We start from the raw sequence: 15,010 nt of genomic DNA on the forward strand, positions 1-15,010 counted from the left end.
GAAATACCCACAAGCCATCCCCATCCACTTCCTTGAATAGCGGCGGTCTCGGTATTGAACCTCCTCTTTAACTCCTCTAGGGAGCCGAAGTCGCGCTCAATAGCCGTCTTGAGTCCTCCAGCCCCGAGTTCACCCCCACCAGTAGATACCGGCGCCAGATTGGTCCAGAACAAGGAATGATTTATATGGCCTTGAATGATAGCAGCATGCATCGAAGGCGTAATTAAGCGGGGCCGTATCCGAGAGTTTCTCAATTTGGCTCACCACCACCGTTGAACCGGAGGGAAGGCTGAAGAGCGATTCTCTCTTTAGCACTCTGTGACTTCGCGTACGATTCTTCAGCAGCATTTAGACCGTTCACATAAGCCTGATGATGCTTCTTATGATGAAGGTTCATAATCTCCTTAGAGATGAAGGGCTCAAGAGCCTATCCAGATAAACGGTTCAGTTCTTTCCTCCCAGCTTGACTGCAACCGAGCTGAGGGACCATACATCATAGAAATAAGGCAGGTCCGGCAATGTGTGGAGGCCACCGACGGCCGTCAGGGGTCTGAAAGATCGTGCCAGAGTCGGTCGGAAAATGTTCTGGGCGGCTCTGAGCAGCATGTCGTTTTGAAGGTTGGGGTTACAGTAAGTTGCGTCAGTTCTAATTGAAGGCTTATTCCCAGCACGTGCTCAATGTGTGGAGCCAAAGTTTGTTCGGAGTCCGCAAACGACAAATAAAAAATTACGGAAAAATGCAATGCTAGTGTTTACAGTGTGCTGGTGCCCTATGCATGTGGATTAAAAACTAGAATAATGATGAAGATGAAAGAAAGGTGACTGCAAGAAAGGGAGAAATTACTACGGTATGCTCATTATTGACACATCTGCCTCCATAGATTGGTCATCCGCTGGAGTGGGTGCAAAAGCATCCAGAATAATTTTTCCACCTCGTTGAGCTGTCCGTATAGCACCCGATATTTTTGGATCAATGTCCAGCGCCAGAGCCATGTGCTGTGACGATTCCGTGACTCTCCCCAATCTTCGATAGATTTGGGCGAGCATAAAGGGGATATTCACCTCATCAGGTATTATATCCTTGAGACGATTAAGGATCATGAGAGCTTCCTAAACCACAGAAATCAACTGGTGAGGAAGGTCGAAGGCAAGATGCAAGAATGAACTCACATCAAATTGTTCTAGTACGACCAGCATACGAGCTCGACGGAACATGACAAGCGGATTTGTGGGCGAGACGGAGGCAGCTCTTGTATACATCTCAAGAGCTTGTGGCCACTCCTTCTGGGCTTCGTGTATCTGCGAATAAACGTCAAAGTGAGCATGCAATCCTTGTGTCTCAGAATAACAACGATCGCACCATTCCATCACAACTCCACAGGAGCGCATTCGATGGGTTAATTTGGAGCGCTCTCCGAAAGTGCCACTGAGCCATGTTGTATTTGTTTGCTTTGAAATAGGCCATTCCCAGCCCGTACCTGGTCATTGAATAAGCACCGGTTTTAGCTGCAGCACGAAGAAAACGACTCACCAAGCGGGATAATGTCTAGCGTCAATGGAAATGGCGGTGCGAAAGAACTCTATAGCCTTGCTGTAATCTTCGATCGTGATGCACTCCATCCCACTCAAGTTATACGCGTAGACACATCGAGGGTCCAATTGGGTCGCACGTCGAAAGCAAGTGAGAGCTTGTTGATGTTCCTTTTCCAAAGAGAAGCAGTTGCCTGCCGCGATCCATGACACAGGCGAGCTGTTGTCCATAGCGAGAAATTCTTGGGAGAGGAAGGAAAGAAGTGTTTGTCTTTGGAGATGCCACAGGACTGTCGAGTAGAGTTCCATGTCTTGCAGCCTGTGAGGGTCCATTTCACGTGCTCGTTGAAAACATCGTTCGGCCTGAGGATAATACACCTGTGAGCCAGCCCTCCTTTGCCGCACGGAATACAGTTACCTTCGCATAATCCATCCGTTCGAAATATGACCGCCCCAAAAGTATCATGACGGTAGCAGACCGCTGCTGCTCAGTCGGAAGTGCTTCTAAGTCTTCTACAGCAACCTGACACTGAAAACGGGCTAAGTTCTGTATAGCTTTGGCGAAAAGTCGGACAAGCTCCATGATGTAGGCATCTGCTTCTTCAACAGCTATTCGTTCGGCTATCTGCGAATGATGAGCATTGTTTCTTAAAGCCTCGACTGGCTCCGTTGGTGTTTGAGGCACGTGCGATACATCAAGAGACACCATCTCATCATCCGTCTCGATCCCCGTTGGTAAAACGGACAACGGCGCAATGCCGTTCCGTTTTCGATCGCCACGCTGTCGTGACCATCGGCATTCAGTATCAGCAAGGGTCCCTCCATTCAACAACATACTTTAGGAGCTGTGGGTAATTTAGAAACTGCTGCAGCGCGCGTGCTACGTCGAGTGGGCTCTTTCGGCTCCTGAGTAACTCGCTGAAATCCCTGTAGTAAGACCAAAAAGTAAGACCCTGGGGGACAGATGACAATGGTGACCTACACGTTTGGGCGCCCCGGGCTGGGTTCGTGTTGGTGCTTTGCTGATGAAGCCCATATCACTTGGGGTCTCAGCTTGTGGCAAAGGCTCCCCCCGAAATTTCTTGGGCAATGGTCTTACCTCGGATGTTCGAGAGTTCCCGTTCGCCGTCAGAGTTGTCAACATCTCCGGATGGCCTTGGAGTCGACCGCGAAAAACAGGAGAATTGAGCTCTCCAAATGAAGAATCTGCAGCTGAACCACTAAATAGGGTTCAATTCAGTGTGGAGTGCGCGCTTTAGAAAGAAGAGAGCGCACATTGAATCTCTCCCTGCCGCAAAGTGACCATGAAGTCTAAAAGGTAGTGGTTTCCCAGACGTTGCACCATTCTGCCGCTGCGTACCAGCGGGATTCGAAAATATTTCGGGGGTAGAAATGGATGGCTGAGAGGAGGATTTGGGGACAGATGATTTGACATATTGACCCTTGGGCGGCATTATGTCGTCGATCTCGGGAAAGGAACCTGGTAGAGATACGATGAGAAATTGAAATAAAATCGATTTTTAAACCCTTACCCAGTTGGCAAAGACCCTCAAAGGCCTCCCAAATGAAGGGATTTATGGCTAATGCACGATTGAAATGTGCTGCAGCATCTCGAGGCAAGTTGCCCTTCATACACATAGCACCTCTGCGACATGCGATTACAGCGGCATCAGGAAACTGTCGAGCCTCCTGGAACGTGGAAGAGTCTGTAGTGGGCGCATTAGAATAGGAGACAAGACACCACCACAGGAGTTCCCCCGCTGACCTAGGGTAGCGGCGGCAGCAACCGCCGTACTCCCATCCATGATTTTCGAGAATGCAATTTCCCCTTCTCGAAAACGTCCCAAAGCATTACAACAACGGGCATAAACTTCAGCACATCCGAGGCAGGTCATATCGTTGGCTATACTGAGGGCAGAATGTGTGCGCTCTCCACGAAACAAAGCATTCGCGTATAGATGTATAGCTTGGTGATTTTGGGGATCTATGGAATAGTATCGCTCGGCAAAGAAGATGGCAGAAGATATGAGATCACAGTCTAAGCATGACCAAATGAGGCTTCGGAAACGGATGCCCAGGTAGTGGCTGGACGGGGAGTTCATAACGTTGGTGGAAGCGGAAAGCCTGCACGTCGCCAAGAAAAATGTTCCGGATCCCTCTCAAACAGGAGCGGTTGACGTCAGGATCGTGCAGGGGCGAAACGCGCCTGAGGAGGCGATAGTTGTCGGAGAACGCCAGATGACTAAACACAAATAAACAAAGTGAATTAACCGCCAAATCTTGCCCCGAGTTTGATAATGCTCTTCCAGAAGTTATACATACGCGTCTCCTAAAGGCCGAGGGAGGAGAGACGGCAAGACAGTGCTCTGAATACCTCCATCCCTATCTGCACACTCATCGGGCGCGGAGCGCATCGCCCCCTTTCAACTGGCTCCCTGCATCCCAGAGGGGCTCTTCGGTGGATCAAATGCCATGAATCTCTCACCCTTACCCTTGTTTTTCGACTTGATCTACTTAATTGTGCCCAGACATTATACATTCTTTCTCAAGGACGTGCGCTAATCCGTCCCTCGGGCACGGATTGAGATTGAACGAACACCTCACCGGCGAAACGCGCCGGCCCCTTGGCAATGCCTGGAATCGTTGATAGTGATACTTTCATCTTATTACCCCACGGTGGCGTGATAACGCAACAGTCCCTACACAATGTTACCTACAGAGCCCGGATCATCAGGACGTGGCACGAAGGACGGGTGGGTGATATCAGATCATCGGGAAGCTTTGCCGTTGCCTGAGACAGGAAAGCCTTCTCGGAACAGGTGTGTAAGATCGTGCAACAACCACCGTAACATCAGGCAGGTGTCTTATCATGGAGGTCATGGTCACTGAACTTGATTGGGATGTCTTATTGAAGGCCTTGACTCATTGTAAATGGGGCCCGATGGAGAAGAGAGGATAAAGCTTTTCCAGAACCTGGGTAATTCGCTCCGTCTTTTGCTGCCGAATTGCATTACGCGTATCCACTACATTGGCACGATGATGTCAATATATTCATCAGAAATACTAGCTTCGCTGATTACGCCTCCCCTGGGTAGATTGTGAACCCAACTGTGACCACCAATCATCTGAAGACACTTCACTCCTCGCTGAGGCGACTCGTTTCCCAGGCCGGGATGAAGCCACTTTCTCGCCCTTCCTCGTCTCTTTGCTTGAATCATCAACGATTTGCAGAGCGGCCTCATCGCCCCAAGTTTTGTGCTGTCTTTGTCTCTGGTTGCGGTCGGGTGCGTTAGACTCTTCACGTTTGCGTTTATAAAGAAGCGTAAGGGTATGTTTATATAAGCGGAAGATGGCCATCGACGCCCGGGCCTTGAGCACCTGGAAATAGCCATTGGTAAGAACGAAATGAAAACAGGATACCAAGACTTACGCTAGAACGTTGTTGATCCTCGATGTCAACCCCACATTCCCGCCGGGTGAGCTCACGGAGGCTAGCCTCTTGCGAGTTATACTTGGAACGAATCGCAAGCATAGTCTGGATATCGACAGTGTCGGAATGATCGTGCGCCAGAAAGAGCGTCTGAATAGAAACATTAACATCAACAAGTTGTCGGTCAACAATACGTGTGACGATACCTTGAGATTCCTCGAAAGAGTATGCCCAATCAAGACACGACCTTTAAACAAGTCCTCCACCTTCTTGCGCACATCCCTAATTGATACCGAATTCGGACCATCAAGGTCACCAGGGCGGATCCCACTGACGGCAGTCAGATAGTCCTCAACCGGCTCTACCTGCTTGACGAAGACATCGATTATAATATCCCCATGAAAATTGACAACGGAAACCCGCGCCAAAGACATTTCCATTTTATCCGTATATGGTGGCTTAATCTTTACCACTTCACAGTCGAGAGCGATATACCGTCCGACCTGGGCCTTCTCTGGTGGTATTTGCGGGAAGTCCCCCAGTATCATCTGCTTTAGAACATAAAGATCGGTTGGAGCGCTTTTTCGACGATCCACAACAGGGGGCTGAGGTGGTGATCTCAATTCCTGAACTGCTTCCACTGGGTCTTCTAGTTCTTCTGAGGGGGCTCGGCCCGTTTCTTTCGACGTGATTTCGGTAGAGTCTGATCAAGTCCCTTCCATCAGACCCTTGAACCACCATACCGATACATTATGTTATCAGCGCACCGCCTTCAATGCAAACCAATTGCTGCCAGCAGGGACCGCTGCCTCGCCATCTTTGGCGGACTCACGGGTTGACATATGCGATTCGAAGCCAAGGAGAAATCGTAGGGTTTTAGATGATCCAGGTATCACACTCGATCCTATTTTCCTTGCGAGATGCTGGGGTCTCTCTTGAAGACGCCAAAATACGCGAAGTTGACAGTTACAGCTGTTGGTGGCCCAACTTTTGTACAGCCACGAATTCGTAGTACATACTCTCACGCCTGCACGGAACGACATCCTCCGATGGTGCATGGTGGTTTTAGGACGGGATCCTCTATCGGATCTGTTGAAATCTTGGTTTTCTTGTACGCTATGGCCAACTCACAATGTGATGTTGAGCTAGCGGCGCTCTATTTCCTTTCTTGGTATTCCTGCTACCAAAGTCAGTGCGCCATTGAGGCGACTGCTTATAAACGCAGTGAAGAATTTTTCACTTTCGTCTCCCTCAGTTCAACAACGATTGACTGAGGTGAGACTACGCTTTTACCACATGTTTGTATTGTCACTCATGTATCTTCATATGCCCTAGCGTAAAACGCTAGGTAATTAGTTCTAATCTATAAGTTCAACAACGATTGACTGAGCGTAAATCGCTAACATCCTAATAGGATCATGCCCGTATTTCCACTTCACTATACTCCCCCTCCGCCATCCCTCTGTCACACAAGCGGTTGTGCACCACGCTCGCAAAGCTCGACACAGCCATGACTTGGGCTAGAACAGCCTAGAACCACTCCTGCAAAACAAAGACCCGAGCACTCCCGTCCACACGCGGTACGATAGCGCTAGCTATGGTAAGGCCGGTCGTGCTCCAATGGCCAGACCCAGTGGGTAACTACAATGTGTCGGGGGAAATGAAGAACCAATCCCTTACATTCTCGCAGGCTCTGCTCATTTTAGAACTGCTCTGGTCATCCTTGATCATAGTGATGGAACATGTTTCGGCGTTTTGGAACCTCTGCCACGTGTATTTTTTGATGTGTCCTTGAGCACTGTTGGCACCCACAAACGTCAGTGGCACCCAAACTGTTGCAGGAGAAAGGATGGGATGGAATTTGTAGTCCCACAGACCTTTTCACCATCGTCCTCTTGTTCATCACGTCCTTCGACTCTATCTTCTGAGTGGTTGGACTTGGCTCAGGGCGCTTCGCTTTCCCCGTAAACCCACAGATCTGGGTGGAGCGTGTACTCCCGAGGACCATAATAGGAGAAAGGTTGGGAGGCTGGTTCTTTGTACTTAACATTTAGTGGTGACCTCACGAGCCTACCATACCCGCGGATGGTACTGTGGCCTCACCAATGTTTCTCTCGGCAGGTAGACGCCTCGTGGTGAGGGAGGAACATTCTGGTAACAAGGATAGAGTGGCAAATTATGCTCCCAATGCTATCTCGAAGAGATAAGGCTCGGTGGTGTACAGCTTCATCAGGAAACCCCTGAGGCCGATTGAAGTGGTTGAGATCATTTCAACCTCACATGATTTACAATCACTTCAACTGGGTCCCCTGATTGTAATCACACCAATTACGGGGGTGATTGAGCTGATTCAGTGATTGTATGGTTGGTTGTATCGGTGCGCTATCACATTCTCTCCCACATTGAAGTTTATCAATAATGTAATGCAAAATGAAACACAAAATAAAGAGAAGAGGAAAGTGGGTGAAAATACAATGTGATCAAAGAAAGCAGACATGCACCTCAACCGCTGAACTGTTTGGCACCAAACCCGGAATAAAGGTAGAGCTAGTTATCTTCTATCAAACAAGCCTAAGATTGTCGAAAATGGATGAGTGGTTGTCGAGTACATGTGGTAAGAAGTTGGGGATAGTGTCGCGCATGAGAAGTTTGGTTGGAGGTTGGAAATGGCATGGAAAAAAACATACAAAAATCATGGGAAGGGAGGGGGATGTATCAGAGGGTATTGGGAAAGGGTCAGGCAATCACGGAATGGTGGTGGATCATGTAAACAAGCACAAGAGGGTGGTTAGGTAGTCAGTTTCAAGTCAGTTTAGCAACAAACACAGTGAACCACCATACTTATGACTCGACATACAACACAGGGTAGTTTTGGGTGGCAAACCCACCCTCATTCTTTCTTTTTCAAGTAAGGAACATCTGGGGTGGAGTAAAAAACATTGCATTGTGAATGCAACTGGAAAAAAAAAAGGGACATGCATCATCATGTGTGTGTAAAACTGAGAAGCACAATACGTCTATTGCATCAGCAAAAGGTCCTCAGGGTTTCACTTCAAATGGTTTGAAAACAATTGAGTTCACTTCTGAACTGAATTGAAATGTGACACCTTTACTAAAATGCTTTGGGAAATTGGTCAATTCGGCCAGTTTCATTGTATTAGAAGCAACAGGATCATCAGAAGTGTCCAAAGTTGACTGCGACAATTTCCTGATGTGTGATGTATCAGCTCTCAGTGCAAGTCCTATCCTTATATACATTTAATGTCAGTTCTACGCCACTGAAGTGAAATGCAAGCGGTAGCCAAAGCGTGAAAACAAAGGGCCAAAGCGACATTATGTTCACCGTCGATTGCCCCAAAAGCGCCTCCTTCCCAAAGCTCTGAAAGCGCAAATGTACGGTCCTGGGACCGCCAGTGGCGTCGGGCTGTAACTTCCAACACTCCCCCACAGCCCAATGTCCACGTATCCATCTAGGCCACAAACTCCATCCCCAGCATTAGGCAGAAGCGATTGTGCTTTACCTTGGCTAAGGACTTTGTGAGTATGTCAGCCGCCATATTGTTCGTCCCAATGAGTTTCAGATCAATCATTCTGTCCATGATACATTCCCATATGAAGTGGTACCTGACATCGATGCTCTTGGTCACAGCGTGATTGACAGGGTTTCAGGCGAGTAGATTTGCAGCTCGATTATCAATGTGTAGCGTGGTCGGACTGGATGTTCCTTCGTGCAATTCCTCCAGGAGCTGTCGAAGCCAGATCGCTTCCTTGGCTGCTTCGGCCACTGCAATGTACTCTGCATGCGTCGAGGATCCTGCCACACCTACTTGCTGCTTTGACATCCATGAAATCACCCCCCCAGACAAGAGGAAGGCGTATCCGGATACCGACTTCCTGTTTACCACGTTGTTTGCCCAATCTGCATCAGTATAACCTATGAGGTCCTCTCCCCCGGCTGTGTATACTATCCCTCAGCTCATAGTCCCTGCTTATGTGCTTGAGTCCCTCGATGTGTTCCTGTCCAAAAGTCGATGCGAATGGTGCCAGCGCTCTTACAGATGTGCAGATATCCGGGCGAGTTCCTAGAGCAGCATACATACATGAGAGAACCAATAGCTTCGAGGAAGGGGTATGAGGAAACTTTCGAATGTTCTTCTGTTGATGCCGGTTTGTAGTGTATCCCAGTGGGCAACGGTGTGACACATGGCATGCAGTCTGTCATGTTGAAGCGAGCAAGGATATCCTTGATATACTGTGACTGGTCTATTGATAGCATGCTGGCTGATATGTCTTGGCGAACTCGGATCCCTAGGATCCATGATGCTTCTCCTTTGCTGGAAACTTTAAAACGGTCCCCAATGGTGTCTTGGATAGATGCAAGCAGTTTTTCGTCGTTCCCAGCAAGAAGTTTGTCATCAACGTAGATGGGAATGATTACAATGGATCGTCCTCGTTTGAATACGAAGACCGAGTGGTCAGCATGTGTTCGGCGAAATCCAAGTTGAATCAGGAAGTCATGTAAGGTTGCATACCACTCCTGTCCAGCTTGCTTTAATCCATAGAGCCCCTTCTTAAGCTTCACGATCATCTGTTCCCTCCCCTTTTCCTTGTATCCCTTTGGCTGACGCATGTAAATGTCCTCCGAGAGTACCCCATTGAGATATGCTGATTTGATATCCATCTGGTGGACTTTCCAACTGTGGCGAGTGCATATGGCGAGAAAAACACGTAGAGAGGCCGATTTTACGACGGGAGCAAACATCTCCGAGTAATCAATTCCCTCCCATTGACCAAAACCTTGAGCAACTAGGCAGGCCTTAAAACGGGTCACTTTTCCATCAGCACCACACTTCTTGTTGAGTACAAATTGACAGCCAATGACGTTATGAATGCTCGAGGATGGGTCAACAAGGTCCCAGGTGCCAGCATCCCGGATGGCAGCGAGCTCCTCTAGTACAGCGGCATGCCATTGTTCCCACTCGGGCCCAGCCAAGGCCTCTCGCAAGGTTGGAGCATCTGGTAGATTGGTGTCCTCAGTCAGTATGGGGTTTTCCAGGTGGGCCTCATCCAATACGATGTCCAGGACGTCTTCCATGGTGATGGTTGCCACAATCGGTACCTCATTCAGAAAATCCTCATATACATTCACGATCTCGTCCCTGTGTCGGCCATGTGTGCCATAGTCTGATGGATCAAAGCGATGAGGTGGATGCCATTCCCTCTGTGGTCGAGCAACGGGCTGGGTGGCAGCAGTAGGCACGGTGGGAGGTGTAGGGGACTGATCTGATGGACCTTCGGTGAGAGGATCACGAGGTGGACTTACAGGCGTGGGTCTGGGGGTTGCCGCCTCTGTCAGGTGATCCAAATCATCTGACTTGTCACTGGGGTCATCATGTGCCCTTGATTTGAAAACGGCACATGGCTGGATCCTCGCTTCTTCCCGAAAAATGGGCGTGCAGACAATTTCGACTTTGTGAGTCCATTCATCGTATGCCTTGTATCCAGAAGAACTCTCTGGGTACCCCAGAAACTTTGCCGGCTGCCCCCTCTCCCCCAATTTCTGCACTCCCAAATCCTTCAGCTGGTGAACAAATATGTCAGCGAACCATACCCTCATGTGCGCGACATTCAGCTTCCTTCCATGAAATCGTTCAAAAGGCGTCGTCACATTCGAGTGAGTGTCAATGGTCCGGTTCATGGCATAGACAGCTGTGGCGAAAGCATTGGCCCATAGAAAGTCCAGAGCCCCAGCATCCTTCAGTAAGGTTCGTCCTTTGTCCAAGATCTTCTGATTAGCTCGCTCAGCCACTCCGTTCTGCTCAGGCATGTGCGGAACCGTCTGCTCCATGTCAATACCTTTGTCCTTACAATACGTCCCCAGGATGGAGTTCAGGTATTCCCCCCCCCTATCCGTCCTCAAGATCTTGATGTGGGTCCCGTACTGATTCACAAAGTATGTGTCTGTCAGGGGACGCGCGTGCTCGCGCAAGATGCTCCGATAACCTAGTTGTGATTAAAGCCGGGGGAAAGGGATGTCCCCATCTTAGGGTCAGCTATATACATGTAGAGTCCGGCAATAAGGAAACCAAACGGATTGCCGATAGAATCACGTGATCATAGAATGTTCCAGAACAATGCCAGAGATGATCCGGGTCACCGGGGCTTAGGTAAGCGGAGTAGACGGGAATTACCGGCATACTTCCCACGCGCATACGCGCAGCCGGCATAGGGTCCAGGGTCATTGCTGATCCCTGACAGTGTCCATCTTGATGAACCATGCTGTGAAATCTGATTTAAGTGAGCATGAATAGAACCAAGTGAAGCTCATCTTGTCATCCACGAGTGTGCAGAAGTATCGGCTTTTTCCAAGTGACACCATAGGTCCGCAGACATCGGAGTGTACTCACCCCAGCCTCTTGTCAGCTATCTCATGTCCCCTCCCGAAAGGACCTCTCGTCATCTTCCCCCTAATGCACGCTTCGCAATCAAAACCCTTCGAGTCATCCCGAACATTCTCCATTCCCAGAACTGATCCATTCTTTATCATCTCATTCAACGCATCCTTACCAGGGTGGGCTAGACGTTTGTGGAGAAGGTCGAAAGAGGGGATGGAGGCTTCCACAGCCGGGTTTGCCCTCCCAGTCATGGTAGATGTCGGCTGTGAGGATGGGTGATTCAGGTAGAACATGGGTGCGAACTCTTTTAGTGACTTGGCAACTAGTTTCCCATCTGCTCCCTCGATTCTGCAGACATCATCGGAACCGAACGTAATCTGGACTCCTCAGCGAATCAGGATCCTGCAAGACAGGAGACCATACTTGAGGCTGGGTACGTACTGTACGTTCTGGATCCAACAGGTGACACGCTTCCCTCTAGCGACGCAGCTGATCAAGACAGTTCCTTCACCCAAGGAGGGGACGCGACTGTCGTTTCCAAGAGCGATTTGGTGTGGGGGGTCAAAAGGTGTGTATTCTATGAAGTCGTCCTTGTTTGGACAGAAATGGTTACTGCACCCTGTGTTGGAATTTGTACATGTGGTCTCAGGAACCTTAATGCATAAAATATGGACATTCTGGGAGTCGAACCGCAGAGCCCTGCATAGGTACCTTGAGTGTGTTACCATTACACTAAATGCCCGCATTAGGCGGAGGTGGTTTCTTACACCCTGAGTCCACGATCCAGGGCTTTGGCACATCGGTGATTGATGCAGCATTCGCAATGCTTTCTGCACACAAAGCCTTCGCCTCCTCAGTTGCATTTGTGTTCTCCTTCTCAGCAGCTTTCTTCTGCTGATACGCTTCTTTTTCAGCTTCTGTCGCTGTGCATTTTGTTCAGAGATGGCCCATCTTTCCACACTTCCAACACGTTTGGCGTGTTACCCAAGTAGGATCATTCCTTCTTCCCTTCGTGTTTTCTTCTGCAGTGAGTGCCTTCGGAGTATGTGTGGGTCCGACTTTTGTTCCAAGGTCCATTCCGTTTACTCGGGCATGGAGTTCTTCAGTCTCTATTTCCCTCCTCAGCTTGTCAAGATCCCAATCCAGGTCGCTGGTTGCTGCTGGGGCATTCTGGACAAGCATGGTCTGCAAGGTGCTCATGCAGGATGGGAGGCAGTGGATGAGTTGCATGGCGATCATACGGTCTTCGATGCGTCCTCAGTCACCAGGTATGTGTTTGTTTACTTCATGGGCAAGGTTCATGAGGCCAGATAAGAAATCCGAAATAGATTCATAATCGCTGATCTTGGCCTCATAGTACTTCGTCCTTGTGTAGTATTCAGCAGAAGCTCCAGTGTGTTGGTAAACACCCTTCAAGGCTTGGAACAAGGTTGCAGCAGTGCTCTGGGCATGATGGAAGACGTTGTCTTGGACCGGGTCACTGAGGGAGAGCCACAGCCTTCGGCGAGTATTGCTTTCCCCTTCGATCCATTGTGCATGTTCAGTTGTTGTCTTATCAGATGGTTCAACTAGGCTTCCATCTAGATATCCCCAGGTATAACCCATGGCGAAGCGGAGATTGGTGGACCATCTATTCCAGTCATTGCGACCTTTCAACTTAGCGATAGCAAAGACAGCCTTATCGATGGTTGAGTCTTTCAGGGTCATAGTGTGTTCCTCGGGGCTAGTCCAGAACAAGTAAGGTATGGCGAATCAGAACAAGTAGTTCAACAGTGCCAGGCACCTTTGGTTGACTTTTTGAAGCAGTGGAGTAGAGCTGGGCTGATAACCTGTAAAACTGAGAAGCGCGATACGTCTATTGTGATGTATCAGCTCTCAGTGCAAGTCCTATCCTTATATACATTTAATGTCAGTTCTACGCCACTGAAGTGAAACGCGAGCGGTAGCCAAAGCGTGAAAACAAAGGGCCAAAGCGACATTATGTTCACCATCGATTGCCCCAAAAGCGCCTCCTTCCCAAAGCTCTCAAAGCGTGAATGTACGGTCCTGGGACTGCCAGTGGCGTTGGGCTGTAACTTCCAACAGTGTGTTCATGCAGTTCCCACAGCTCAGTTTGTTTGGGTATTGTGAGTTGTTAATTTGGTGTTGCATGGGAAGAGAGTGTGTAGTGGAGTAGTGGAGTGCATGAGTTGGAGCAAAGAAAAAACTTCTAAGTTGCAAACCCATTCATTTGAAACTGTACAGCACCTGGATGCAAACGATGGACTCACACACATGGATGTATCCATGTGTGGTTGTGGTGATTGAGATGATTGAGAGTAGTCAATTGGGCAGATTGGGCAGATTGAGTGATTGAATTGCTCTCAACCACTTCAATCAGCCTCAGGGGTTTCCTGATGTTGGACTTCCAAAAATCTAGGATGCAGTATGACTCCACACCTGTCATTTTGGTTGGCCCATTTCTCCAACGTATGTAAGGGGAGGGTCTGCCAATTGCTTTCTCATAGTATGACCCATGATTGCAAGTTGCTGCAACCTCAAACCCCTTTGAGACCGACTGGACCCCCAATATGAATTTCTGCTCATTGAAGGGAGTACCTAGGGAGCTATATATGATGCAGTTGCAGATAGCCAACACAAGGAAGGTGCACACTCGCGTTGGGGCATTTCTAACATCTTCTTTGTCAGATCCCCTGGGAATCCTGTATAGAATATTTCAATCCTTTGACATCCACTCACAGTGCTGTGTTGGTGGATTGTTCTTCATTGGCATATTGTTTTCCAGTTTGAACTGTGCCAGGATGTTCATGCTCTGCCCCGATCATGAGTTGATCACCTGAAAAATGCCTGAGTGATGAACCAGATATATCCAGCTGCCCTGGTGCCAGTACACTAAGGTTGCTTAGGTGATGCCATAAAAGCATGTTACAGAGGGGCATGTCTGGTGTTGGTCCCTGGCAGTGGGATATTGATGGTTCTTGACCTTTCTCTGAGGCGTTGGATGTGATCCACTTGTGTCCAGCTGCTAGATTTTACAGACCCCGGACATAGAGCTGAGGAATTGTACAAGGGATGTGTGTGTCAGGGGACGACTCCCGGGTCCCCATGACCCTCCCCTATGGTCCACAGTCTCTGGTGTAACCAGCCCTGTCCAGGGCACAACCTACTGTGGGTCAGAGATGATATACTGTATAAGCAAGAGGCAGTATGTACAACTTGCCTACTGTCAGAGATGAGAAGGAAGTTAACTTCTCATCTTCCCACAGTGGCCACAATAGATCGAAAACTTCCAGAGGTCACATGAGACCCAAGGTCCGGGCCATCCGGCTGCACTGAGCATCCGGCACAGGGCATGCATGGGAAGTGCAACAGCCAGGTGCGGGCGCGAGTGTGGGTGCGAGTGTGGGTGTGGATGCGGGTATGGGCTAGGTCAGGGTGTATGCCCTGACAGTGTGGTCGCTAGTGTAAGGTAGTGGAACTACAGGAAAAGCAATTTATCTTCCAGATCTTAGAGCATCGAAATATAGAGCCAACAGTTTGACTTGCTGCGCCAAAGACAAACTGTAGAAATGGCTGATGTGCAGAACTTCCAGTATGACAACTTGCCATTGCGATCAGCAATGTACTGGGCCATGACATGCAAACTGCCTCTGGA

At 49.0% G+C, this 15,010-nt stretch overlaps 1 non-coding gene across 1 annotated transcript; it reads right to left on the reverse strand.

Annotated features, from left to right (window-relative positions):
- Nucleotides 1-12,024: 12,024 nt before the first annotated feature.
- Nucleotides 12,025-12,097, reverse strand: EI90DRAFT_t239. Its single transcript has one exon. It is a non-coding gene; the product is annotated as a tRNA-Tyr (tRNA).
- Between the last annotated feature and the right edge of the window lie 2,913 nt (nt 12,098-15,010).

The sequence above is a fragment of the Cantharellus anzutake genome (assembly GCF_015039405.1).
Source record: "Cantharellus anzutake strain C23 chromosome Unknown EI90scaffold_86, whole genome shotgun sequence".
In the NCBI taxonomy this organism is placed as follows: domain Eukaryota; kingdom Fungi; phylum Basidiomycota; class Agaricomycetes; order Cantharellales; family Hydnaceae; genus Cantharellus; species Cantharellus anzutake.